Raw genomic sequence first — 12,134 nt, forward strand, 5'->3', positions numbered from 1 at the left:
ACCACCTGGCTTGTCGGTCCCTGCCACGGCTCTCCCGGCCCTGGCTCACTCAGACCAGGCGAGCATGTTCTGCAGGTGATGCTGGTGCCAGCCGCAGGGCTGCAGCACCTTGGGTGGGAAGGGATGGTTCCCTTCAGGCCAGGTGAGAGATGAATGCTGGATGCCTGTCCTTATCTCTTCTGGGGGAAGAAAGCGGCTTATCTGCATCCCCCACTGTCCCTTCTGCTAAGTCCTTTCAGGCACTTTGGGAAACCTGTTTAACACTTGTGAGCTACCCATGCCCTAAATTCAATCAGAAATAAAAAACCTCAACACTTCGCTGTGCAGTGTGTGGGATCAGAGTCCTCCGACCAGGGATCAACCTGCTTTCCTGTAGGAAAAGCGTGGAGTTGTAACCCTGGGCTGCCAGGGAAGTTCCAAAGCCCCCTTGTTTTGAAGAGGCCATTTGCAAGATCTAGAGCCAAAAGGCAAGCCCGGTGCCCTCTGACCACCACCCCTTACCACGCCAGATGCTTCTCACACCCACCGTGACGCGGGAGCCACAACCTACTGAGACACCGCAGGCTGTCTTCTCCCCGGGGCCCAGCTGTGAGTCAGGAAAGTTGTCCCCCGAATGTTGATGAAGCCAGAAAAGTCTTCTGAGACCTGACACCAGGCAGTGGTCATCAAACAGAGCACAATGGAAACTCAACATTTTCATATTTTGAAAATCTGAAAACTCACGTCCGTCGCACCCGTAATCAGCCTGGAAACAGTGTGAGCCATCGGTGGGCCTCAGCACCTCCCTTCCCTTGGTTCTGGGTGAGATAAATGTTGACCACACACTGTGGCAGGTGAGACGGGCTCTGGGCGGCCAAGGAGATGCTGGTGGGCTGCACACTTCCCGTCTGTCTTTGCCAATAAGTTATCAAGCACATGGAGGGTTTTCCTTCATGAAACTCACTTTATCCTTATCTTTGTTTTCTCTTTGAATGAGTTGTGGCTGAAGGATCAGGCATAGATGTGTGTGTTTTTCTTAGAAGACCCGGGTCAGCGGCATGGAGGTGCAAGTCCCTCAGATGAGCCACTGGGTCCAACTGCTCTGTGATTTCACAATGTGAAATGTCAGGGATGCACAGATGACCTTTAAAGTAAGCTGGAGGGTAAACTGATAGTCCAGTGCTTAAGACTCCATGATTCCAATCCAGGAGGTATGGGTTCAATCCCTGGTCAGGGAACTAGGGTCCCACATGCTGCGTGGCCAGAACAATTTTTTTCAAAAAAAGAAAGCTGGCATGGTTACTTTTTAAAATTATTTATTTATGTGTATTTGTCTGGCTGCATTGGGTCTCAGCTGTGGTATTCAAATGCTTAGTTGTGGCATGTGGGATCTAGCTCCCTGACCAGGAATTGAACCTGGGCCCCCTGCATTGGAAGTGTGAAGTCTTAGCCACTGGACCACCAGGCAAGCCCCTGGCATACTTCAGTAAGCCTTGCAGCCAGGGCAGAAACTCTCAGATCAGCCTTGTGCATGATTCATCAGCCACCTTGAGCCCCACAAGCAGCTTAGTGGGGTAGTCTGTCACCTGGAAGAGAGTTTTTTCCTCATAGGTTGCTGTATTCTTTGATTTGTGTTTAATAACATGTTGTTTACAATGACATTTCATATGTGTTACTGTATGGGGCTTCCCTTGTAGCTCTGTCGGTAAAGAATATGCCTGCAATGCAGGAGAACCAGGTTCGATTCCTGAGTCAGGAGGATCCCCTGGAGGAGGGAATGGCAGCCCACTCCAGTATTCCTGCCTGGAGAATCCCATAGACCGAGGAGCTTGGCAGGCTACAGTCCAAGGGGTCGGAAGAGTCGGACACGACTGAGTGACTAGACCCCCACCACGTGTTGTTCCTAATGACCCCTGTTCATTGTAGAAGATTCAGAACAGGCAGAAAAGCAGAGAAAAGCAGTTAAAACCCCTTCACAGCCCCGCTGTCCAGAAAAAGAGGTTACTACCGCTCTCCACAGTTCAGGCTTCCCGTCAGCCAAATGGGACAAAAACAGCACAAGAGCAGGAGCTCCAGCGAGCTTACAGTGTAAAGAACTCGGTGAAGACGAGCGACAGCTCACGAAGCCCAGGTGCATAATGGTACAGCACCTGCCTGCTGGTGCGGGAGACCACCGGGTCCGGTCCCTGGGTTGGGAGAAGGAAATGGCAACCCACTCCAGTATTCCTGCCTGGAAATTCCAAGGACAGAGGGGTCTGTTGGGCTACAGTCCATGGGGTCACGAAGAAGTCAGACAGGACTGAGCAACTGAGCACGTACCATGCTTTATTGATAATATCTTGATATATTTCCTCCAGTCTTTGTGTGTGTGTCTGTGTCTACAAACATCAACATTTCACAAACTTTGGATCTTATGGAGGAGTTTAATTTTTCTTAAAGTTCCTTCCCACTTTAGCTGGGTTGTACCTAATCTTCCAAGGCTATGTTCTAAAAACTATCAGAGGAAGAAAGATGGAGGGTCTAAAACTAAGAAGTGTCAGCTCTGTGTATAAGGAATAGTGCTCATTCCCACCACTTGGACAGGAACTTGCAGATGTTTTTCCAGAGGCAATAATGTGCTTTCTCCTAATCATAATGGTCAAATCTAGCCTCCTATCTTATCAACTGCATAGGTTTTACAAGAAAGCTGTCTGCCAGCAATCCTACTCCTGGGCATATACAGGAGAAAATCTAATGATACATGCACCCCAGTGTTCACTGCAGCAGTATATACAACAGCCAGAACATGGAGGCGAGCGACGTGTCCATCAACAGAGGAATGGATAAAGGACTGGTGGTACATATGTATGCGGGAATATTATTCCGCCATTAAAAGGAATGAAGCAGCGCCAACTGCAGAGACTTGGCGATTGTAATACAGATTGAAGTAAGCCAGAAAGAGAAAAACAAGTATCGTGTAATATCGCTTAGGTGTAGAATCTAGAAAAATGATACCAATGGACTTATCTGCAAAGCAGAAATAGAAACACAGACATAAAGAACAAATGTATGGACACAAAGCGGGGGGTGGAATGAACTGGGAGACAGGGATTGACATATATATACACTACTAGGTATAAAATAGATAACTAATGAGAACCTACTGTGTAGCACAGGAAACTCTACTCAATGCTCTGTGGTGACCTAAATAGGAAGGAAATCCAAAGAGGAGATGCATATATACCTATAGCTGATTCATCTTGCTGTCTTTTACATCAGAAATTAATACAACATTGTAAAGCAACTATACGCCAATACATTTTTTTTAAATGAAGACAGTCTGGAATGAAGGCTCAATTTGCAATCACAGAAAAGGAGGCGATGCTAAGCAACCTGCACAGAGATTAGACTGGCCACCTGGGCCTCATCAGTGGGAAGACGGCATCAGTCAAGCTCATCATACGCAACTGCGGATACAAACGTGTCTCACGTGGGGTCATTTTGCTCGAGAGTCTTCTTTGATGCTGGTGCTGAAGGATGCTTGATGGAAGGGCCTAGCCCTTGGCCCATGATTTCAGCCACAGCAGCAGAACTGGACATACGTAACTGGTGCCAGAGAGGAGTGAGGCCCTGGATTTATATGGTGGAAATTACCCGCTCTCTTCTTTCTAGACATAAGCATGCTTGTGCTGAGGCGGTAACAGCCCGCCTTACAAAACTCTGGAAAGTGCTCTAGAGGAGGTTTTCCTGGGACAGTGAGGGCCCAAGAGAGGGTGCAGGGAGTCTGCCTGGAGACACAGGAACCCTTTCGAAAGAGGAAGTGTTGAGCTGAGTCCTGAAGGAGCAGCCAGAGCTTTCAGGCAGACAAATGGGGAGAGAGGAACCCGGTACCCCCATGAGTGGACTTGGAACTCAATCTGCCTGGTTTCAATCCTGCCCTGCCACTTGCTAGCGCTTATAATCTTGGTCAAGTTCCCTAACTGTTCTGGGCCTGCTTTATTATTATGAGGTTTTTTTTTTCATGTGGACCATTAAGAAAAAGGATTTATTGAATTTGTTACGATATTGGTCGTGGTATATGTTTTAGTTTTTTGGCCACGAGGCATGTGGGATCTCATTTCCCTGAGCAGGAATCAAACCCTCATACCCTGCACGGTGAGGCAAAGTCTTACCCACTGGACCACCAGGGACGTCCCTGTTTTTGTTTTAGGGAAGACTTTAACAAATCAGTTTTATCGAGATACAACTCACACACCATAATACGCCACCATTTAAAGAGTACAGTTCACTTACAATGCAAGACATTCACAGAATTGTCCATTCCCTGCACACCCAATTTTGGAACACTTTCATCATTCTAGAAAGAACCCCATACACACTAGCAGTCATTCCGCATTGCCCTCCAATCCCCTTAGCTCCCAGCCACCACTAACCTACTTTCTGCCTCCATTTATCTGCCTTTTCTGGACATTTCAGAAAACTCACACAATACGTGGTCTTCTGTGACTGGCTTCTTTCACTTAGCATAATGTTTTACGCTAAGGTCTATGACTGTTTCCTCCTGTATCAAAGAAGAGTAATAATTGAACCTGCCTTGAATTGAGACGTCCTGAAGTTTAAAAGAGAAGTTGCCTAGTGTCCGGCGCAGAGGAAGCCCTCAATGCTGACGTCTCTTTGCAGAGCCAGAGAGGGGATCGGCTTACACACCCGCCAGGTCTAGAACGATTCCGTCATCCCCGGGCGCAGGCAACAACGAGGAGCCACTGCGCGTGCGCACTGCTGTCCACAGTTCAAAATGGCTCCCGGAAGGCACAGGTGAACGCCATTTCGGCGGTGAACGCTTCAGAGGGGCGGCAGCTGGGATGATTGGAAGAGCATCCTCTTGGGCGCCATGCGAATTCAGTTGGGAAAGAGCTTTGCAAACGGTGAACTAACGTAAAAATGGCAACTGTTACTTTTTCCATAAAACTTGTCCCAAAGGAAAGAGGACGCAGAATGCTGCGTGCCCTGCCGCGAGCGTGGCGCGGTGTGCGTGTCACTTCCTGTGACCCTCCACAGCCCTGCGAGGCGCCGGGGACTGATTACTGAGGCTCAGGACACGGCAAGCATCTGGGCCCGTTCTCACACCAGCGTGGACTAGAGGAGCGAAAATTCAAGCTCAAGCCTGGTGGGTGGAGGCGGATACTCTTTCTTCCACCTTAGGCTTTGCCATCTTGTGAGGGAGTTAATGCTTTAATGTCCTGGCAGTTTCCTCTTATTTATTTCCAGTGTCCTTCTCTATCTTCTTCCAGTTCCGGCAGGCGATACGTCAGTCCAAGATCGTCCTCTCACAATATCGTGAGATTTCAACCACCGAAAGAGGTAGCTTGTGGTTAAACAACACTGTACGCTTGATGGGAGAACAAATATAAATTTGACTGTGTTCATTTCTATGGAGAACCATGGAGAGGCTCTTCAGGTGGCACTGCTGAGCGTGTGAGGTCCCTCCAGTTTTTATGGCCACTTGAACCTAAATGACCAAGCCACCCAACTCCCCCGACACTGGTAAATGACGTTCTTTTAAAGTTTTATGAATTGTTCGCTATTTACTTCGCTTTACTTCACTATCTACTTTCCCAGGAAAACCGATTAGAGTTCATTCTTTTGCTTAAGCTCAACGAAACACAGTCAGTGAAGATCTCTTTTTAAAAAGTATAGAACACAGTAGGCAAGACATGAAAGCAACCAGTGTCCATCAAAAGATGAATGGAAAAAGAAGACGAAGTGTGTGTGCATGTGTGTTCGTTATATATACACACACACACACACACACATATATGTGTGTGTGTGTATATATATATACATATATGTGTGTGTGTGTGTGTACACACATTGCTGTGTGCTAAGTTGCTTCAGTAGTATTCAGCTCTTTGTAACCCTGTGGACCATAGCCTGCCAGGCTCCTCTGTCCATGGGGTTTTCCAGGCAAGAATACTGAAGTGGGTTGCCGTGCCCTCCTCCAGGGGATCTTCCTGACCAGGGACTGAGCCCATGCCTCTCATGTCTCCTGCACTGGCGGGCGGGTTCTTTAGCATTAGCACCGCCTGGGAGGCCCATACTTCTCAGCATAAAAGAAGGATGAAATAATGCCGTTTACAGCAACATGGGTGCACCCGGAGAATATTAGACTTAGCGAAGTGAGTCAGACAAAGGCAAAGTGTTAGGTGATACCAGTCACATGCGGAATCTAAAAAATAATACAAAGGATCTATATACACAACGGAAGCAGACTCTCATGCACAGAGAACAAACTTACAGATATCAAAAAAAGAAAGGGAAGGGAAAATTAGGAGTTTGGGATTAAGAGATACACACTACTAATACAAAAAAGATGAGCAACAGGAACAGCATTCAGTGCCTCACAGTAACCAGTAGTGGAAAAACATCTGAAAAAATGTATATGTATAGCTGAATCACTTTGCTGTAGACTTGAAACTAACACAATATTGTAAACCAACTACACTTCAATTTTTGAAAAGTGTAAAGCATACTAGTCTCCATGTATGAATCCTGTCCCTTTCCTACAGGGTCAGTCACATTGAACATAGAGAAAGAACATGAATAAAACTAAGGATGATGAAAACATGGCTCAGTGGAACGTTCCCATGCTGTCGGGAGAAAATAAAAGGAGCCGGCTGCACAGGGAAACCGCTGGGCCTTGCCTTACAACAGGTGGCTCCCCAGCTCCCGGCCGTCCCACCCCTCGGTGCTGCTCCCAGGACACTGGCTCCCCAAGCCCGGCCCCAGACCCCCAGCGGCAGCACCGCCTCGAACTTACGACACAGGCAGAACCTCCGGTGCTGCCCCAGCCCACTGAATCAGAAAGTCTGGGCACGGGGCCCAGCAGTCCGCGTTGTAACAAGCCCTCCAGAGAATTCTGACGCACACTCATGTCTGAGAACCACCACACTAGTGAAGGCTCATACGAGGCTGCCCAGGAGGCGTCACCAAGAATGTTTTCTGGGCCACTGATCGTAATGGCACAAAAGCTGGGAAAAACTCAAATGCCCCAAGTCAGAAGAATGGAGACGTAAACTGGAATATTCATATGACAGGATACTATGAAGACACCAAAATAAGTGAACTACAGTTAAAGGTTCCACGCAATATACATGAATCTTAGGAACATAGTATGGCGGCCTAGGAGAAGGTTGCAGTTGACTACATTCACATCATCCATCTCTTGTCAACCTCAAAGTCGAAAATGAAACAGTATATTGCTCATGGCTATACGCATATGTGATGCAAGCATAACTTTTTAACAGCTGGGGGGCTGATAACCACATACTTTGGGGTAATGGTCACTTCTTAGGGAGGGGAGGTGGGGACAGAGGGGGAGATGCAATGCTGTCGGTAACACTCCCAGTTCTTAGAGCAGGGCGTGGTTCATAGGTGTCCACCTGATTAGAATGATTTGTAAGTTATATTTGTGTTACACACATTCTTCTGTGTATATTAAACATTAAGTTCAAGCACGAGTTCGAGCTGGGCTCCCAGAGGCCCATGGGATCCATGGGATCGCAAAGAGTTGGACACAACTGATCATTACTACTACTCTTGCTATAACTTGTTTCTCTTACTACCAGTTGATCTTCCCTGGAACCGGAAGTAAACTGCCGCTTGGAGAATTGTCACTCTTTCTCTTAATAAATTAGTTTCATTTGAAGATGGAGAACTTAACCACCTCTCAGAGTCCTGAAATGTTTGCACCACCGAGTTTATCACTTAAGATGAGAGACACAACTCCTGTTCTCGCTCTGATGGATCAGAGGGCAAAGCACCCATTTTATGTCCATGCACAGATGGATTTTCTGCCTCCCTCCCTGTCCTCATGTGGAAAGCTCTTCTAAGTGGCACGAGTTCGAGCTGGGCTCCCAGAGCCCCAGGGTCAAAGCAGGTTTGCCTTCAACCCAGGCAAGTACCAAAGCTCCATCTGTTTTCCATGATACATATTTTTCCTTATTTCCCAAAAGTATACTCAAAATGGTCACAGAATGTACTTTGTTAGATGAAACATACTTTTGGAACATCTAATAGCTTTAATAAACTATGATGAGTGAGTTTTATGTGAAGCAGAGAAAGTAGTGTACAAAAAAAAAAAGTATGGTGAGTGCTTTTACTTTTAAACCGCCTGCAGAATAAATGTCCCTTTCCCCTAACAGCTTACGGGCCGTGCCCAGATCCATATGCAGAGCGCTCCCTTCCCCTTCGCGAAATGTAGAAAGGGTCTTCTTACTCTACAGAACATACGTGGTTTGGTGAAAGAAACATTTGTAAGGTACATATAGTGTTTTTTTCACTTAAAAAAAATTAAGTTTGGAGACTTCCCTGGCGGTCCAGTGGCTAAGACTCTGTACTTCCACTGCAGGGGACATGGGTTCAATCCCTGCTGAGGGATCTACCCCACATGCCATGTGGGGTGGTCAGTAAAAAATAATAATAATTAAGTTTTATTTTAGAATAGTTTTAGACTCACAAAAAAATTGCTAAAAAAAAGTACAGAGAGCTTCCTGTGCCCAACACCCAGTTTCCCCTACTATTAACAGTTCCTGTGAGTATGGTATGTTTGTTACCGGTACTAAGCGATTGTTGTTGCTATGTAGTCACTAAACAACACTTTACAACCCCACAGACGGTAGCCCGCCAGGCTCCTCCGTCCATGGGGATTTCCAGGCAAGAATACTGGAGTGGATTGCCCTTTTCTTCTCCAGGGGATCTTCCCAACCCAGGGATCCAACCTGCGTCTCCTGCATTGGCAGGCAGGTTCTTTACTGCTCAGCCACCACAGAAGCCAAATACAGAACAATATGAGTATGCTATATTTGTTACCACTAATAACCAATGTTGATGCATTATTATCAAGCCCCTTCTTTATTCAGACTGCCTTTGTTTTTATCTCATGTCTTTTTTATCATTACAGGATTCCATCTAATATACCATATTTAGCCATCATGTCTTGGTAGAGGGCACTGGTCTCTGACACTTGCTCAGACAGAAAATTTTGGGTGACCTTGAGAGTCTTGAGGTTTTGGTCAGGTGTTTTGTAGATCGTCCCTTAATTGGAACTTGTCTGATGCTTTCTCATGGGTGTGTGTGTGTGTGTGTATTATTTGCTCAGTTGTAACAAACTTTTTTTGACTGTGGCCACCAGGCTCCTCTGTCCGTGAGATTCTCCAGGCAAGAATGCTGGAGTGGGCTGCCATGCCCTCCTCCAGCTTCTCATGGTGAGACTGAGGTGATCTGTCTAGTGTCACATCCTTGGGGAGGAAGACCACAGAAGGGAAGTGCTCAGCACATCACGTCAAGGAAACTCTTTATCCACGTGCCTTATCACAGATGACACGAAAGCCTTGATCACTGGCTGGGGGGTCTGACAGGCTTCTCCACCACGAAGTTACCCCGTCTGCACCCGGGCTTCTCCACCCAGCGCTCGTGGGGGAGGTCACTGCACACGCGCGAGGGCGGGAGGGGCTCCACTCACATCCCTGAGGCCGCAGCATCTCTGTAAGTCATCTGACCTCCACGGGAGGCTTGTCTCTGCTCGAGAGGCTGAATCATTCCCTTACGGTAGTATAGACTCGTGGATAGTTACTTTCTACCTGGCTTATGGTCCGACACCATTTTATTTTATTCCTCAAATTGTCCCAGCTCTTTCAGTTGGCTCCTGTGTCCCTCTGACACACTCCCATCATTGTGGGATTTTCATCATCTTCATTTTTGAGCATTTCCTTACTTAGAGCATATGATTTTACTAAAGCTTTCATCCTAAAATTAAGAAAATTTGTGAGCTGAGGGTAGGAGAGGATAGATACTCCTTTGAGGTCTGAGGAGCTGCTCTTACATTATTTTCTTTCTATAAAGTCTGCCCTTTCTAGACGATCAGTCCTGACATCTGTTCCTATACGTTAGCCACAGAAATTTCCCCTTTCCATCCATCTGAGGTACCTGGGTTTTCATTCTCGTTTTATGGGAAACTTCCACCAAAACAGTGCAGAACTGGGGACTGCCCTGGCAGTACAAATGCTAAGACTCTCTGCTCTTGCTGCCGAGGGCCAGGTCCAATTCTGGTCAAGGAACTACGATCCCACAAGCCGTGTGGTCAAAAAAATTTTTTTAAGTGCAGAATTTGGGAAGAGTGCCCAGGATGGCACAGTAGGAAGACCTGAGCTTATTTCCTCCCATGGAAATACCCAAATTACAGCCACTTACTTGGCAATTGTTAACGCTGCTGCTGCTAACACTGGTGGTAACCAGCTCTTTATGACCCCGTGGACTGTAGCCCGCCAGGCTCCTCTGTCCGTGGGATTCTCCAGGCAAGGATGCTGGAGTGGGTTGCCATTTCCTCCTCCAGGGGATCTCTCAGACCCAGGGATCAGACCTGTGGCTCCTGCATTGCAGGCAGGTTCTTTACCACTGAGCCACGGGGAAGCCCCGATTGTCAATGGGAATGACCCAAAGACTGTAAGAAGAGAGCTTCTAAAACTAAAGAAGGAACCGGAATGAATCGGGTAGGAAGGGTGGGGGTGCAGTGCGGTCATGACCCACACCCCCGGGTGAGCAGCCCACGAACAGGATAATTACACATGTAGACGTTTGCTCCAGGGCTTTGAGGGCCAGCGAGCCTACTCCTGGGAGAGGCAGAGGGCTGAAGGAATAGTTGTTGAGTCGCTCAGTCGTGTCCAGCTCTTCGCTACCCCATGGATTTTAGCCCGCCAGGCTCCCTTATCCAAGGGATTCTCTAGGCAAGAATACCGGCTGGGTTGCCATTTCCTCTTCCAGGGGATCTTCCTGATCCAGCGAGTGAACCTGAGTCTCCCGCATTGGCAGGCGGATTGTTTACCTCTGAGCCACCACGGAAGCCCTAGAGGAAACAGACTCCATACTTCAAGGGCACGTACAAAGCCTTACACACTATGAGACTCAGACCAGAAAAGTAATTTGAAAGGAGCCTGAGTCAGACGCATTGGCTACTCTTGAAGGGCCTCAGGGACAGGCAGGAGGTGACTGTGACTGATGCCAGGGTCCTGGACGGCGGTGGCAGCCGTTCAGCAAACCTGAGGTGCTGCGTCCCGTGACAGCGGGGAGGATGTGCTGCTGTCTGGGTTTCCAGTCTCAGGTCTGTTAGTCTTGTCCGCTGCTGTAACAAGTTACCACAGGTCAGTGGCTCAGAGCAGCACAAATCCGTCATCTCAGATTCAGAGGTCAGAAGTCTGACTTCACCAAGCTAAAAATGAGACCTGGCCTCCATGATGACCTAGAAGGGGGACGGGATGGGGGAGGGAGGCTTGGGACTGACTTGCATTGTCGTGGCATAAACCAACACGACACTGTACAGCAATTATCCTCCCATTAAATAATAACAATAAACAAGCCTGCAGTTCCTTACCTCTTTCTGGAGCTTCCCCCTAGCTTGTCCAGCTTTTGTTGGAATTCAGTGACCTGAGGTTACAGAGCTGGGCGCCCATCTCCCGGTGAGCTGAGAGCAGTCCCCGGGCGAGTGTCCCCTCTTCCTATCGTCAGTGGCAGAAGGGGTGGATGGAGTCCCTCTCGTGCTTTGAATCTCTTCTGCTCTATTTGGTCACCTTTCTCTGACGTTTGCCAGGAAAGGTTCTCTGTTTTTAAGTGCTCTGATTACACAGAGCCCGTGCAGATAACCCAGAATAATCTCCCTATTCGAGGTTCCAGGGAGCAGGGCGTGAACATCTTTGGGGGGCGTTACTCAGCTACTCTCATCAGCATAGTGGCTGGTGTGTCAGAGAACAACTGTCTCCTTTAATGAATGAAAGAGAAAGCTGAGCGTGCACTCGGAACTGAGCTCTGATACTTTTGTCAGTTAGAAGGTAGTCTGTGTCGTATAAAGCTAGGTGTTGGCGGGACAGAAAGGACAGCTTTAGGAAGATGAAAACAGCTTCTGTCTGGAATTTCAGTTCAACAAGGCTCCCAGTCTTGGGAGCACATTCAAATCACTAGGAGCTTTTAGGAAACACCTTTGCCAGATGCTCCACAGATCAGTTAAGGGAGACTATCCGGGGGTGGGAAGAGGGGAGCGCGGCTATTTGTTAAAAAACCTCCCCAGGTGATGTGGAAGCCCTGCTGAGGTGGAGAAGCACTGGCTCGGAATTATCCAGATTGCAGAT

General features: G+C 47.8%; 1 protein-coding gene and 1 long non-coding RNA gene across 2 annotated transcripts in view; one reads left to right on the top strand and one right to left on the bottom strand.

Moving 5' to 3' along the window:
• Positions 1-12,134, bottom strand: part of KCNK13 (potassium two pore domain channel subfamily K member 13) — a 107,288-nt gene that overhangs the window by 42,243 nt on the left and 52,911 nt on the right. The window lies entirely within an intron of this gene.
• LOC102282231 (uncharacterized) lies at positions 4,993-7,292 on the top strand. The gene is made up of 3 exons (XR_314756.3): positions 4,993-5,125; positions 5,250-5,502; positions 6,525-7,292. It is a non-coding gene; the product is annotated as an uncharacterized lncRNA (long non-coding RNA).

Source organism: Bos mutus, chromosome 10 (genome assembly GCF_027580195.1).
Source record: "Bos mutus isolate GX-2022 chromosome 10, NWIPB_WYAK_1.1, whole genome shotgun sequence".
Taxonomy (NCBI): domain Eukaryota; kingdom Metazoa; phylum Chordata; class Mammalia; order Artiodactyla; family Bovidae; genus Bos; species Bos mutus.